Genomic DNA, 13530 nt, shown 5'->3' with positions numbered 1-13530 from the left:
CCCAGTGTAGCCTGTAGTTTAGACAGCTGCATGAGGAGATGAGGAGCCACAGAAGCCACATTTCCTCACCAGGACGGCTGCACAACAACTGAAACCTTCCTGGTGCAAAGTCCAGACACAGGAAGCTGTGTTCCCTGCAAACATCCAAACAGTTTCATTACTGTTTAACTACCAAAAGAACAGCTCCACTAATCTATCAAGTTTGACATTTCATCCAACTAAGCAACTACACTACCATGAAAAGCATGCAGAGAGAGATCCCTCCACCCCCTAACTCCTGCTTTAAATCAACACTAATTGTTATATTATAGCCATGCAAATAATGTTTCTTGCTCAGCCACTTTTAAAAAGCTTCTAAAAAAGCAAACAAACAAATGCAAAGACACTGCACACCCTTGAACTGTATTTTCTTTCTCCCATCTTTAAGCATCATTGTTGACTGTGAGCTGTTACCAGAACAAGTTGGAAACTCCTTTCTAGTTTTTTGTTGTTGTTGTTTTGAAGATTTATTTATTCGAAAGTTATAGAGGAAGGGAGAGGCAGAGAGAGTGATTTCTTCCATCTGCTGGTTCACTTCCCAAATGGCCACCACAGACAGAGCTGGGCCAGACTGAAGCCAGGAGCCAAGAACTTCTTCCAGGTGTCCCACATGGGTACAGGGGCCCAAGCACTTGGGCCATCATCTGCTGCTTTCCCAGGCACACTAGCAGGAAACTGGATTGGAAGTGGAGCACCCAGAACTTGAACGGGCACCAATATGAATATGGGATGCTGGCACTGCAGGCAGCAGCTTAACTCACTACGCATAGTACAAGCCTCCCCTTTACACTGATCTGTCAAAAGACGTGAATACACCTACTGACCCAGCACAAAATCCAAGGTCTATCAATTTATTTTTTTAATTTTTTAAAGATTTATTTATTTATTTGAAAGTCAGAGTTACACAGAGAGAGAGAAAGAGGTCTTCCATCCAATTGTTCACTTCCCAACTGGCCGCAACTGCTGGAGCTGTGCCGATCCAAAGCCGGGAGCCAGGAGCCTCCTCCTGGTCTTCCATGAGGGTGCAGGGGCCCAAACACTTGGGCCATCCTCCACTGCCTTCCCAGGCCACAGCAGAGTCGGATCGGAAGTGGAGCAGCTGGGTCTTGAACCAGCGCTCATATGGGACGCCGGTGCTTTGGGCCAGGGCATTAACCCGCTATGCCACAGCGCGGGCCACTTAAACTTCTTCTTTTAAAAGATTTATTTGTTCATTTATTTATTTGAAAGGCGGAGTTACAGGGAGAGAGAGATCTCCCATTCTCTAGTTCACTCCCCAAACAGCCACAATGGCCATGGCTAGGTTAAGCCAAAGTCAGGAGCCTGGAACTACAATCAGGTCTCCCACATAGGTGGCAGGGACCTAAGCACTCTGGCCATCCTCTGCTGCTTGTGCAAGCACATTAGCAAGGAACTGGATGGGAAGTGGAACAGCCAGGACTCGAACTGGTGCCCATATGGGATGCCAGTATCACAGGCAGCAGCTTAACCCCCCGTAGCAAAACACTGGCCCCATCAATTTAACCTTTCAATATACTAAAGGTAAATATCTCTCAAGTACTATTAAAATCAGAATTCTAGGGCTGTTGCTGTGGCACAGCGGGTTAAGCTGCTGCCTGCTATACCACTGGCATCCCATATGGATGCCAGTTCAATTCCTGGCTGCTCCACTTCCCATCTGGCTCTCCACTAATGCGCCTATGAAAAGCAGTGGAGGATGGCCCAAGTCCTTGACCCCCGCCAACCATGTGAGAGACCCGGATGAAGTTCCAGGCTCCTGGCTTCAGCCCAACCCATCTCCCACTGCTGTGGTTATTTGGGGAGTGAACTAGCAGATGGATGAACACCTGTCTGTGTGTGTCTCTCTCTCTGTGTAACTCTGCCTTTCAAATACATAAATAAATCTTTTAAGAAATAAATAAGGGCCAGTGCCGTGGCTCACTAGGCTAATCCTCCGCCTTGCGGCGCCGGCACACCAGGTTCTAGTCCCGGTCAAAGCACCGGATTCTGTCCCAGTTGCCCTCTTCCAGGCCAGCTCTCTGCTGTGGCCAGGGAGTGCAGTGGAGGATGGCCCAGGTGCTTGGGCCCTGCACCCCATGGGAGACCAGGAGAAGCACCTGGCTCCTGGCTTCGGATCAGCGCAGTGTGCCGGCCGCAGCGCGCCAGCAGCGGCGGCCACTGGAGGGTGAACCAACGGCAAAAGGAAGACCTTTCTCTCTGTCTCTCTCTCTCACTGTCCACTCTGCCTGTCAAAAAAAGAAAGAAAGAAAGAAAATTGGGGTTCTGACCTAGGACAAGATCAAGTGACAGAAGTTCTCCCCTAGGCAAGAATAGGAGTTCTCAGTTGGTTGCTTCAGCTATAGGTGGCAGGAAGAAGAAACTATTACAGACCTCTGATAGTAGGTTCCCAAGATGTGCTCAGAATCACCTAAAACAAGGCCACAACTCCATTCAAAGTGTGTCAGACTGCTGAAGGCCCAAGTCAAGTTAAACAGAATCATAGCAACATTTAGAAACGTTTATAGCACTTTGGCATTGTTGTGACAATTGAGGCGCATGATATTTCTGCTAATTCTTTTTTTGTTATACTTTACCAAAATACTGCTTAGCAACACGTTAGGGGTGAAAAAAATCTTTAGAGTTGGTCCTTCACCTACCTTTCATGCTATTAAGGGCCAATTCAATCACTACTGTTCAAAGGAATCAAAGCCCCAGTGCCCCCATTATCAAAGAATTTCTGCTTTAGAGGCTACTAGAGAAACCAAGAAAGAGGTACTAAGGTATAATCTGGTCTCCAAGAGCCAACCAGCCAGCTGGAGACCCTAAGTGAGTATGCCTCTTTATCTCTGTGCCTTAAATTCCTCCTCTACAAAATAAAGGCAGCTGACTAACCTCAGCATTTCTCAACCTTTCTTTTTTAAAAAATAATGGTTCCTTTTCACACAAATTCCTTCTCTAAGTGGAGTCTGCAGATAAATTATATCAAAATCCCCCATCTCATTCCTAAGCACTTTGATTCTACAGCTCTGAGCTAGGAACCAGAAATCTGCACACTAAAACTTGAGATGTACTGTGAAATTACATAGTTTCAGCAAAGCCTTTAGGAATTTTTTGGAGATTAATTTGAAAGGCAGAGTTACAGAAAGAGAGAGACAGAGACAGATACCTTCCATCCGCTAGTTCACTCCCCAGACAGCTGCAATAGCCAAGACTGGCCCAGGCCAAACCCAGGAGCTTCATCCAGGTCTCCTCCATGGGTACAGAAGCCCAAGCACTTGGGCAAGCTTCTGCTGCTTTCCCAGGCACATTAGCAGGGAGTTGGATCAGAAGTGGAGCAGCTGGGACTTGCAGAGGTACCCATATGGGATGATGGCACTGCTGGCAACAACTAACCCATTAACCACAATGCTGGCCCTTAGGAATTATTTTTAAAAAGCCACAATTTGGGAGCCAGCACTGTGGCATAGAAGGCTAAGCCTCTGCCTGCAGTGCTAGTATCCCATGGGGCACCAATTCAAGTCCCAGCTGCTTCATTCCAATCCAACTCCCTGCTAATGTGCCTGGGAAGCAGAGGAAGATGGCCCAAGTGTTTGAGTTTCTGCACCCACATGGAAGACCTGGAGGAAGCTCCTGGCTTTGGCCTGGCCCAGCCCTGGCTGTTGCAGCCATTTGGAGAGTGAACCAGCAGATGGAAGATCTTTGTCTCTGCCTCGCCTCTCTGTATTTCTGCCTTTGAAATAAATAAATCTTTAAGAAAAAAAAAAAAAAGCCACAATCTGTGTGTTATCTCTGATAAAGAAGTAAAAAAAAATGTCCTAAAATCAGTATATTGAAATACACATGAATATTTTGGCATCAAAAACTGCTTTCCTGACATGATGTTCATAACACTTGAATTCTGTACTAATTCCTCTCAAACAAAACGAAATGCTTATTTTTATGATGCTTGTGTTGTTTCTAACAAGATGAGGCAAGGAGACAGATTTCAGGCTGCAACTGGTAAGCATTTCCACAAGTAACAGTGTGGATAGCCCGTACCTCAAATTACACCAAACTAGATCTAACTGTCAACATATTTTCATTTCCAATAATAATTTTGGTTGTATAAGACTTCTTGGTGTCCTATATGAAAGATTTTATCATATACACACAATTTAGAAATTTGATGAAAACCATCTGGAGGTGAAGCTGCAGGACCACTATCATTTTTATGTACCCCATTAATCGAGGAGTTCACAATCGCTACTCCTCAAGCAGCTGGTCTACAACTGTGTCAACAGTCCAGAGGATTGGAAAACACTGAACTACACCAGCAGGAGTGAGGGTGATGGTTCAGAGTCTGGAGTACTCCGGCCAAGCATACAGCCAAGGGCACAGCAGGAAGGTAGAGTGCCCTTGGCCAAGCTCTCCAGGAACATTCTGACACCCTCTCCCCACCCACTCAGTAAACACTAGCTGAGGTATCCTTCAGCTCTGACATAGAATGACTTTGCAAATTCTTCCCTTGGCTATGATTGAACAGCCAAAAATGATACTTGAATCTCATGCCCAAAAGGTAGAAACAGAAGTAGACAAACACCACAGCTTGAATTACTTCAGACTGGGTAAAACCTTGTCCCCCAAGATCACCCCTTCCCACCCTCCATGTAACTTTAGCCCTGAGCTGTTCCTCTCCACCTCTCTCCATGAGAACACAAACTGCCTAAAGCGACTCAGCTGACCTCCTTCCTCTGACAGCCATCCTTGACGATGCGCTTCTCAAACTAGCTGAACTTCAGCTGACCCCACTAAATTTAACCCTCCAAAACATACTGCCCTCTTTCACCAAAGTAGAACACTCCTTTGCCCAGCATTTTGGAATAAAGTTTGTACCCTGGTTAATCTTCCACACCATGTAAAATAATAATCTGGCATGGTTAAGAGAGGGTATAATCCAACCTAACTGTAACCGGCTACGGATCCGCTGAGTTAAGATCTAAAAGAAGGTTGGGGGGCCGGAGCTGTGGTGTAGCAGGTTAACACCCTGGCCTGAAGCATCAGCATCCCATATAGGTACCGGTTGGAGACCCAGCCGCTCCACTTCCGATCCAGCTCTCTGCTATGGTCTGGGATAGCAGTAAGATGGCCCAAGTCCTTGGGCCCCTGCACCCTCATGGGAGACCCGGAAGTTGTTCCTGGCTCTTGGCTTCAGATCAGCACAACTCCGGCCACTGCGGCCAGTTGGGGAGTGAACCATAGGATGGAAGCCCCCCTCTCTCTCTGCCTCTCCCCTCTCTTTGTATAATTCTTTCAAATAAATAAATAAATCTTTAAAAAAAAAAAGGTTGGTTATTTCTCAAGCAGATATCTTAATCATCATGAAAATAAAAAAAGCACAAGAAAGATCTTCAGAAAATTAGGGGATGAGGAAGACACATTTTCCTATGTATTTTAATATAAAACACACTGATTCATGTGCCACTAAGTCTGGACATGTGTGATCAACACCATGATTGGAAAGATTTTCCAAAGCAAATTAAAAGAGCAAAGCAAAGGATGGGGTGGGAGAGGAAGATGCTCCATTTAAGAAAAGGATATTTTTCCCCATTCAAATCATTAAACATAATCCAGCAGTTACAAATAAACAATGGTGCTGATTACTAATGAGTCGCATTGAACTTCTCAGAGGCCAGCAGAGAGCCTCCGGTTGACCTAACTTGCTGTAAGTTTCAGGATGACACAGCCTTTCTTTAAAGAGGATCATGACAGTTATGTTTCAGCAAATCACACTGGCATCAACTAGTTCAAATCCAGATGGGTGTCCCCACTCTTTAAAACTAAGCCTGCTGGGGGGGGGGGGGGGGGAGCCATTGTAACCCATGAGTCGTACTTTGGAAATTTATATTCATTAAATAAAAGATTTAAAAAAAAAAAAAAAAAAACTAAGCCTGCTGGAAAAATGGCTGTCCCAGGGAGACTCTGCAACCCAGAGACAATGAAGCCATATCTTTATATGTAGTTTTAGAAAGGCATGTGAACATGATAGTAGGAGATGTAGGTTTAGCCTGTTGCACTGGAGAGGGGCAGTTTTAAAAAGTCAACTACATGAGCTCAACAAAATCAAAAATTCAAATAAGCACAAAGGCAGCACATGGGGATAATGGCTGGAAAAGGCTGCTGAGAGAGCAACAAGGTTTGGCTGTATCTTTGTAGAGACAACAATGAGGAAATTACCAGAACAAGGTCACTTTCCATAAAAAAAAAAAAAAAAAAAAAGAATGTTACAGAGACTTAGCAGAGATGAAAACCCATGTAGGTCACAACTCCATAAAATCAGCAGCCTGGTGAGAATCTCTCCAAGAATCCTGTAGGAAATTAAGAAGGGATTACAGTAATTAAATGTCAAGTCTCCTTGAGAGCTACTTATAGCTCCTGAAGACCAAAGCCATTTCTGTGAAATCTATCATAGAAAAATTGTGAGGAGGATTTGCCAGGCATCACAGCCTTACTTTCACATCAGGCCTGCAAATACTATGATCTAAAAAAGAACAGAACGATTTGGGGAGGGAATTAAATAGTACTGCTTATCACAGAAAGCCACTCCATTCCCCAGTCTTTGCAAAAGTTCACATGCTCGTGTAACTGTAATATACTTAGGAGGTTCCAAAAATTACACACATTTCCTCAAAAGAGATTTAGGAAGAAGTATAATCACAGGGTAAAAGGCCAAACACTGTCTCTTCTGAATGCTTAAATAGCCAATTATGTGTCTTAATACATTAATTCTATACATAGAGAGAGAGACTATTACAGGAAAGTTGAATAAGACATCTTAAAAAATGTACCCGAGGGCCTAAATCCATTCAACTGACAGTAAAATCACCACTCAAAAAAGCAGTTTTATTCAATATCTAGTATTTTAATTTTCCAGCTGCCAACAGAAATATATAAAAGAGCAGAAATTAAACTAATTATGTCAGCAACACAGTGAACAAAACTTTAATTGTATTACACACTAGTTAGACATTTACTGAACAATACAAAAGCCCTTAAGGGTAGAAACTTCTTTAGAATATCAATGATTCCCGATCAATATGACAGAGATTAGTCTGTTCAGGCAATAAACAGACTCCTGATTTAGATATAAAAAGTCCAACTGACACAATTCAAGATAAGAAATAAATATATAAGAAATTGCTAAATTGGCTTTAAATCACTCCATGATCTGCATACGCTGTATTAATAGGCCCTTTAAGCCAGTATTGTACTTAGCTTCATTAACATCCCGCCCACAAAAGAGCCTATTCATTGAGCTGGGAGACAGGTGTTAGCAACCAGCAACCTCTTTTAGCCTCCTGTTCCAGGGGCCTGGCCTGTGATTATGAGGACATGACTGGCAAGTCCAAAGCAAGGTCAGCATGGAAGAGAGCAAAGGAGGAGAGAGGGAAAGGAAAACAAAGAGGGAGACCAAAGTGAGAAAGAAAGAAAAGAAATAGATGCCAGGTGCTTCTAATAGGGCCACCCTCAAAGCTGCTTCGCCTAATCTGAGCTCCTGGGCCCAAATACATACAGCAGAATTTGTATGTTATTAATTTATTCCTGTAGACAGTAACTCTGGGCAGATGCCCACACTTCAGTCATTCTGAAAAAAAAAATTTGAAGTATTGCTAATTTTCCTATGACTCACTCTTCTCACCCATAGTCTCTGGTTCTTTAGTCCTCAGTCTTTCATGCTCTTTCTAAAAGGGCTAAGTAGATATTCCTGGAAGGAGATATGCAGAAGGCTGGAATTCGAAAGATATCTTAAGCCTACGGAAAAAAAGTCCTATGAGGGGGCTGGCGCTGTGCCAGTAAAGCTGACACCTGCAGTACCGGCATCCCATATGGGCGCCGGTTCGAGTCCCAGCTGCTCCACTTCCAATCCAGCTCTTTGCTATGGCCTGGGAAAGCAGCAGAAGATGGCCCAAGTCCTCAGGCCCCTGTACCTGCTCCTGGCTCCTGGCTTTGGACCAGCGCAGCTCCAGCTGTTGCGGCCAATTGGGGAGTGAACCAGCGGATCTCTCTGCCTCTCCTTCTCGAGATCCCTGTGTAATTCTGACTTTCAAATAAATAAATAAATCTTTTTTAAAAAGTTCTATGAGGAAGTGGAAGAAGGGACATTTATTGATTTGACTACTATATATAAATAACATTTTTCTTTTAATACTCACAGGCATATTTTGCCTATTTTGATCCACATAACAATCCCACCAGATACTATTTCCATCTTGCAGCTGAAGAAAATGAAGCTCACAGAGGTTAACTTTCCTAGATAGCACAGCGGAAGTGGTGACACCTGGATTCAAAACCCTGTTTGTCTATTTCTCAAATTATCAAGCTTTTCCTAAATTTAATCTAATTTAAACTCCTAACATACCAACTGCCTACTTCTGTTTTAACTCAGATGTTTCTGCATTTCAGTAATTTTTTATTATTTCCATGAATTCAGCAAAGGGCCAGTGACTAAATGTAACAGAGTGTTTATTAAGTACCTATTATTTCCAATAACAGTCTGCAATGTGCAGAAATGAAACTGACAAGTTAGCTTTACTTTTAATTCCCGGCATTTCTCTTACCCAACACCAATCGTAACTAGATTCCACTACCTTTTCAAACCTCCAGTTGTTTCCACATTATCATTCACTTGTCCACTAATGAGATAAGGGAAGCCACTTTCACCAAAACCCTCCCTCATGACTCCGGATAGATATACAGCAGAGGGGGCCTCACTGGGAGCAATTTACATGAAAGTTATAAATAAAAGTTGTTATCTATCATGACTAGGAAATGGGCTATTCTAGCAAATCAAACATTTGGACAGCATAATGATGCTGTAAGGGGGTTACCAATTTATAAAGAATTTCAATACATAAAATTTCTATTTTAAGGTTTGTTTGGTTTTGTTTGACAAGCAGAGTAAGACAGTGAGAGAGAGAGAAAGGTCTTCCTTTTCCGTTGGTTCACCCCCCAAAATGGCCACCACGGCCGGCACACCGAGCCAATCCGAAGCCAGAAGCCAGGTGCTTCCTCCTGGTCTCCCATGCAGGTGCAGGGCCCAAGCACTTGGGCCATCCTCCACTGCATTCCCGGGGCACAGCAGAGAGCTGGACTGGAAGAGGAGCAACCGGGACAGAATCCGGGGTGCCGGCGCCGCAGGCGGAGGATTAGCCTAGTGAGCCACGATGCTGGCCATTTTAAGGTTTTAAAAAGAAAAAAAAGGGAAAGAGACGCAAACACCAATTTTCCAGTTCCCGTAAGACTTGATGTACAGGAGATAAAGCATATATGTATGTGTGTATACATATACACACAAAACCATGGTTCACAAACTTGGTTGTCTATCTCAAGCACTTGGTGACCTTTTTGGAAATAAAAGCAAGAGAGGATTTTTTTTAATGCAGGTTCCGAGTCATCAATTAATCAAATCTCCAGGAGGTGGGGCTGAGAAATCTGCATTTTTAAAGAATGCCCAGGTGACTCAGTAGCAAACCACCAAGAACTGAATCTTTCAAGGAAAGACTGGCTTGGGGGAATTCCTTGCAATAAAACAAGCTAAGCAGGCTGAGGCTGCAGGGACACATTGTGACCTTCCTTTGATGATTCAGGAGACTAGGATCTCCCAATGTCACTGGGCCATCATTCACTAGCAGTCAGGGTCCTGGCAAAATCAAAAAGGAGAGTTAACACAGATTGCCCACTGGTAGAAAGCTGGAAAAAACAGCTTTGTTTTACTATCAGATTCAAAGAGCTAGTTTTCTCCTAGAGAAAACAGATTTTTTAAAAGGAAAATGTTTAAAAACATGCAAGACTCTTAACCAACTGCTTAGCTCCACTTCAGAATGTTAACAGGCCCAGACGCATCAATAATGTAGAATATTCAACCGAATAAGCGAAGCACAGGAGGAACTTGATGGCCTGGCCATCCTCATGAAGAGGAAGGATAATAGGTTTAAACTAAGACTGCAGTAACAAGATTAAAGATGACCACTGTCCTGACAACAGCAACCTCTAAATCCTCGAAACAGAGTGCTGAGAACACTGGAGCTGCACGCTACCCACCTGAGATGGCTTCTATGTGAGACATACGAGGACACCCCACTAAGAACCCAGCTAGTTTGAAGATTTTAAAACTCCACAAGGCCGGCGCCGCGGCTCACTAGGCTAATCCTCCGCCTTGAGGCGCCGGCACACCGGGTTCTAGTCCCGGTTGGGGCGCCGGATTCTGTCCCGGTTGCCCCTCTTCCAGGCCAGCTCTCTGCTGTGGCCCGGGAGTGCAGTGGAGGAGGGCCCAAGTGCTTGGGCCCTGCACCCCATGGGAGACCAGGAAAAGCACCTGGCTCCTGGCTCCTGCCATCGGATCAGCGCGGTGCGCTGGCCGCAGCGCGCTGGCCGCGGCGGCCATTGGAGGGTGACCAACGGCAAAAAGGAAGACCTTTCTCTCTGTCTCTGTCTCTCACTGTCCACTCTGCCTGTCAAAAAAATAAAAATAAAAAATAAAAAAATAAATAAAAATAAAAACATAAAACTCCACAAAGTCACAAAACTTTAAGAAAGCAGACCAGACTAATTCCTTTTAGAGAAATGGGAAGTTTACATGTTTGCATTTGTAAAGACAGTCCTTATAATTACCAAAATGTTCCATAAACAGCAAGTACTGACAACCAGTATCTAAACAAAAATAACTATCAACCGCAACCAAACAACAGTAATGAATGACCTCCTCCCAAGACTTCACCATCAACTGAAACTTAAGTATTCTCACTAAACTCTAAATTACATTTTAACTTTGTATTGAAAGTTATAATAGTCCAAGGTCTAGATGCTAAATCCTCCCCCAAACATAAACAGTATGGCCAGTTCAAACTCAGTAATGGTTTTTAATCTTCTAATTAAATATTCTATTAAAAGAACAAAAGTCAAGGTGGAAGCAGTCCCCCTCTCTTCAGGTGTACGCAGGTAATTTCAGGATGGAGCTGCACAATACACTTGTCCTTAGAAAAGAGACTGGGCTCTTTTTTGTTAGTGCTGTTTGTCTTCTTGAAAGACAGTCGATGAAAACAACTTTTCCATCCCATTTTATTTAGGAGCCCTTGAGGGTATCAGAGGGAACTAAGCAGAGCTATGCAAACTGCCTTGGCAGAAAGTTTAAAAACTAATTTTTAAGTTTTCTGAGGACAGCTTTCTCTTGTGCATATCATTTTCGCAGTCAGTTAAACTGGTCTATTTAAAGGACTTACAACCCCTGAATCCTATGTAAACAACCAGGGTTACCAGCTGCCCACCTGATCAATATGGAAGTTTGTAGTGGGTTAATTAGATAGGCATTGCGTGCAAGCACCCCAAATTACATGGAAAGCCTCTCTTGGCACAATCAAGTTATTTAACCCTGTCATATCACTCCGTACTTATTACACATAATAACCAAACCTTTTCAGACTTAAACACCTTTACAGAAACTGTAATTTTATGAATTGTACTCTGACATCCAGAATTAGGAAGTAGGCAATAAAGTTTCAGAAACACCTGTCATCATCTATCTCCTTGAATGTGAAACAGAAGGCAATCAGGGGAAGGGATTTTTTTTTTTTTTTCATTAACGAAAATTCCCTGAACAGAAAGGAAGTACCAGTGCCAGCTTCCAGCCCTGGAATTCTTGTCTATAAACTCACAGCCCAGCACCACGGTCCCCAGCTCACTCCCATTCCTAGAAAAACGGTGCGACAGAGGGAGAGCCTTGGCTCCACTTCAGTAGATGGAACTGTCACAGAACCGCAAGAATTCAAACAGTTGTATCAACAGTGGTGACAGGAAGTCTCTGTCCTGCCAGCCGCCAGAGGGATACAGAAGGCACTTACTGGTTCCTTCTTAGACCACATGCACCCCGGGCTGTTTGATCACCTCCTTACTCGGGCCTTTAAGCAGGGAGCAAAGACACAGTTGTAGGTAAAGCCCTGTCTCCAAGCCAGCAATAACCCTTCCCTGTGGCAGACCGGGAGGAGCGTGGTCCGCTCTCCTTGATTACACGAGGAGTTTTTTTCCTCTGGAACAAACGACAGATCAACAGAGGGGAGAGAAGTACGCTGCTGCTGCTGCTGGTCTCGTCTGCCAAGCCTGAAATGCAGCTCTGGGCACACACATGCCAGCCAGGCTCCCGGCCGCCCTGGTCCAGCCAGACTGCCCCGCGCCCGGTCAAATGTCTCCCGGGCAGCCAGCTGAAGAGAGAGAGGCCCCACTTCCCTCTCCGTCTCGGCCACTGCCGCCCAAGGGCGACCTCGCACCGTCGTCGACAGAGGACCACTCCCACGAGAGCGACTGGTGGCCCCTGGGGAGGGGGGCGCCGCACTCTCAAACTTCTCCATCCAGCCTCCCTCCGTCTTCCTCCAGGAAGGACTGCCTCAGTTTCCCCGGCCGTACGAACGGACACCCCCACCCCCACCCCCACTAGCCGGCAGGACCTGCGGGCTGCGAGGCGCTGGGGGACAGTGGAGAAACACGTCCCCAGTGACCGTCCCCACACGCGAAACGCTTTCTTCGTTAGGACTTCTCAAGAGACAGTAGGGTGGCCCTGAACGCCGAGGCTCCCTGTGAGCAAGGGGCTTCAGCCACCCCCTGTAGGGCAGGGAGAGTCCCAGGCCGTGCCCCCAAAGGAGGCACCCCCAGACCACAGTCTGTGGACGCTGGACGCCGAGGGGCGCCCCCCATCCTCCCTCGGGACCCCACCCCAGGCTGGGCGCCCAGCGGACCCGAGCGCCGCCGCCGCCGCCTCCTCACCTGCCGCGGCCGCCTGCCCGGCCCGCACCTGGGAGGGGAGGGGAGGGGCCGGATCCGGGCCGCGGACGCCTCAGGCAGGGGGGCTGCGGGCTTCGCCGCGGCGGCGTCTCCAGGGCTCAGGGGCACGGGGGGGCGGTCGCGACATCCTCGCAGGCGGCCCCAGGAAGTCGGCCCCCCCACCCATCCCCCTGGCGGCCCAGCCCGGCCGCTCCCGCCCCTCGCGCGGCCCCGCCCCCGGACCGGCCCCGCCCCCTCGAGGGAGTGCGCGCCGCGACTCCCGCGGCGCCCGAGCCACCATAGAGAGGAGCGAGGCGCGCGGCGGGCTAGAGCGTGGCCTCCACGCGCGCCCCCTGGCGGAGTCGAGGCTCCCGGAGGCGGAGCCGGGAGGGGCGTCGGTTCCCCCTTGTCAGGGCGTGGGTCTCTGCTCTTCTCGCTGGTCGGGCAACACTGTGGGGGCGGCTGCAGGGTTCAGGTTGGGGGTCAGAGCTGGGCCAAGACCTAGCCTGGTGACCTTGAGCGAGTCCCTTAACATCTCTGAATTTGTTCCAAGATAAAAGTTTGAAAGTTTTCTACCTTGTGGTGATCTGGTAAAGCCACCACCTTGGATGTCTGATCCCATATGGGCTCAGGTTCAAGTCCTGGTTGCTCCACTTCCAATCCAGCTCCCTGCCAAAGGCCTGGGAAAGCAGTGGAGTATGGCCC

The 13530-nt window shown here is 46.5% G+C and overlaps 1 protein-coding gene across 2 annotated transcripts in view; it reads right to left on the bottom strand.

Moving 5' to 3' along the window:
* The window catches only part of RFFL (ring finger and FYVE like domain containing E3 ubiquitin protein ligase), a 79637-nt gene extending 66606 nt beyond the window's left edge, over positions 1-13031 (bottom strand). For both annotated transcript variants that reach the window (XM_008271115.3, XM_017349034.3), the window contains exon 1: positions 12829-13031. The gene's annotated coding sequence lies outside the window, so the exon portion shown is untranslated. The remainder of the gene's footprint in view (positions 1-12828) is intronic.
* Between the last annotated feature and the right edge of the window lie 499 nt (positions 13032-13530).

This window comes from Oryctolagus cuniculus, chromosome 17 (genome assembly GCF_964237555.1).
Source record: "Oryctolagus cuniculus chromosome 17, mOryCun1.1, whole genome shotgun sequence".
Classification (NCBI taxonomy): domain Eukaryota; kingdom Metazoa; phylum Chordata; class Mammalia; order Lagomorpha; family Leporidae; genus Oryctolagus; species Oryctolagus cuniculus.
This window is presented reverse-complemented; position numbering and strand designations above follow the sequence as displayed.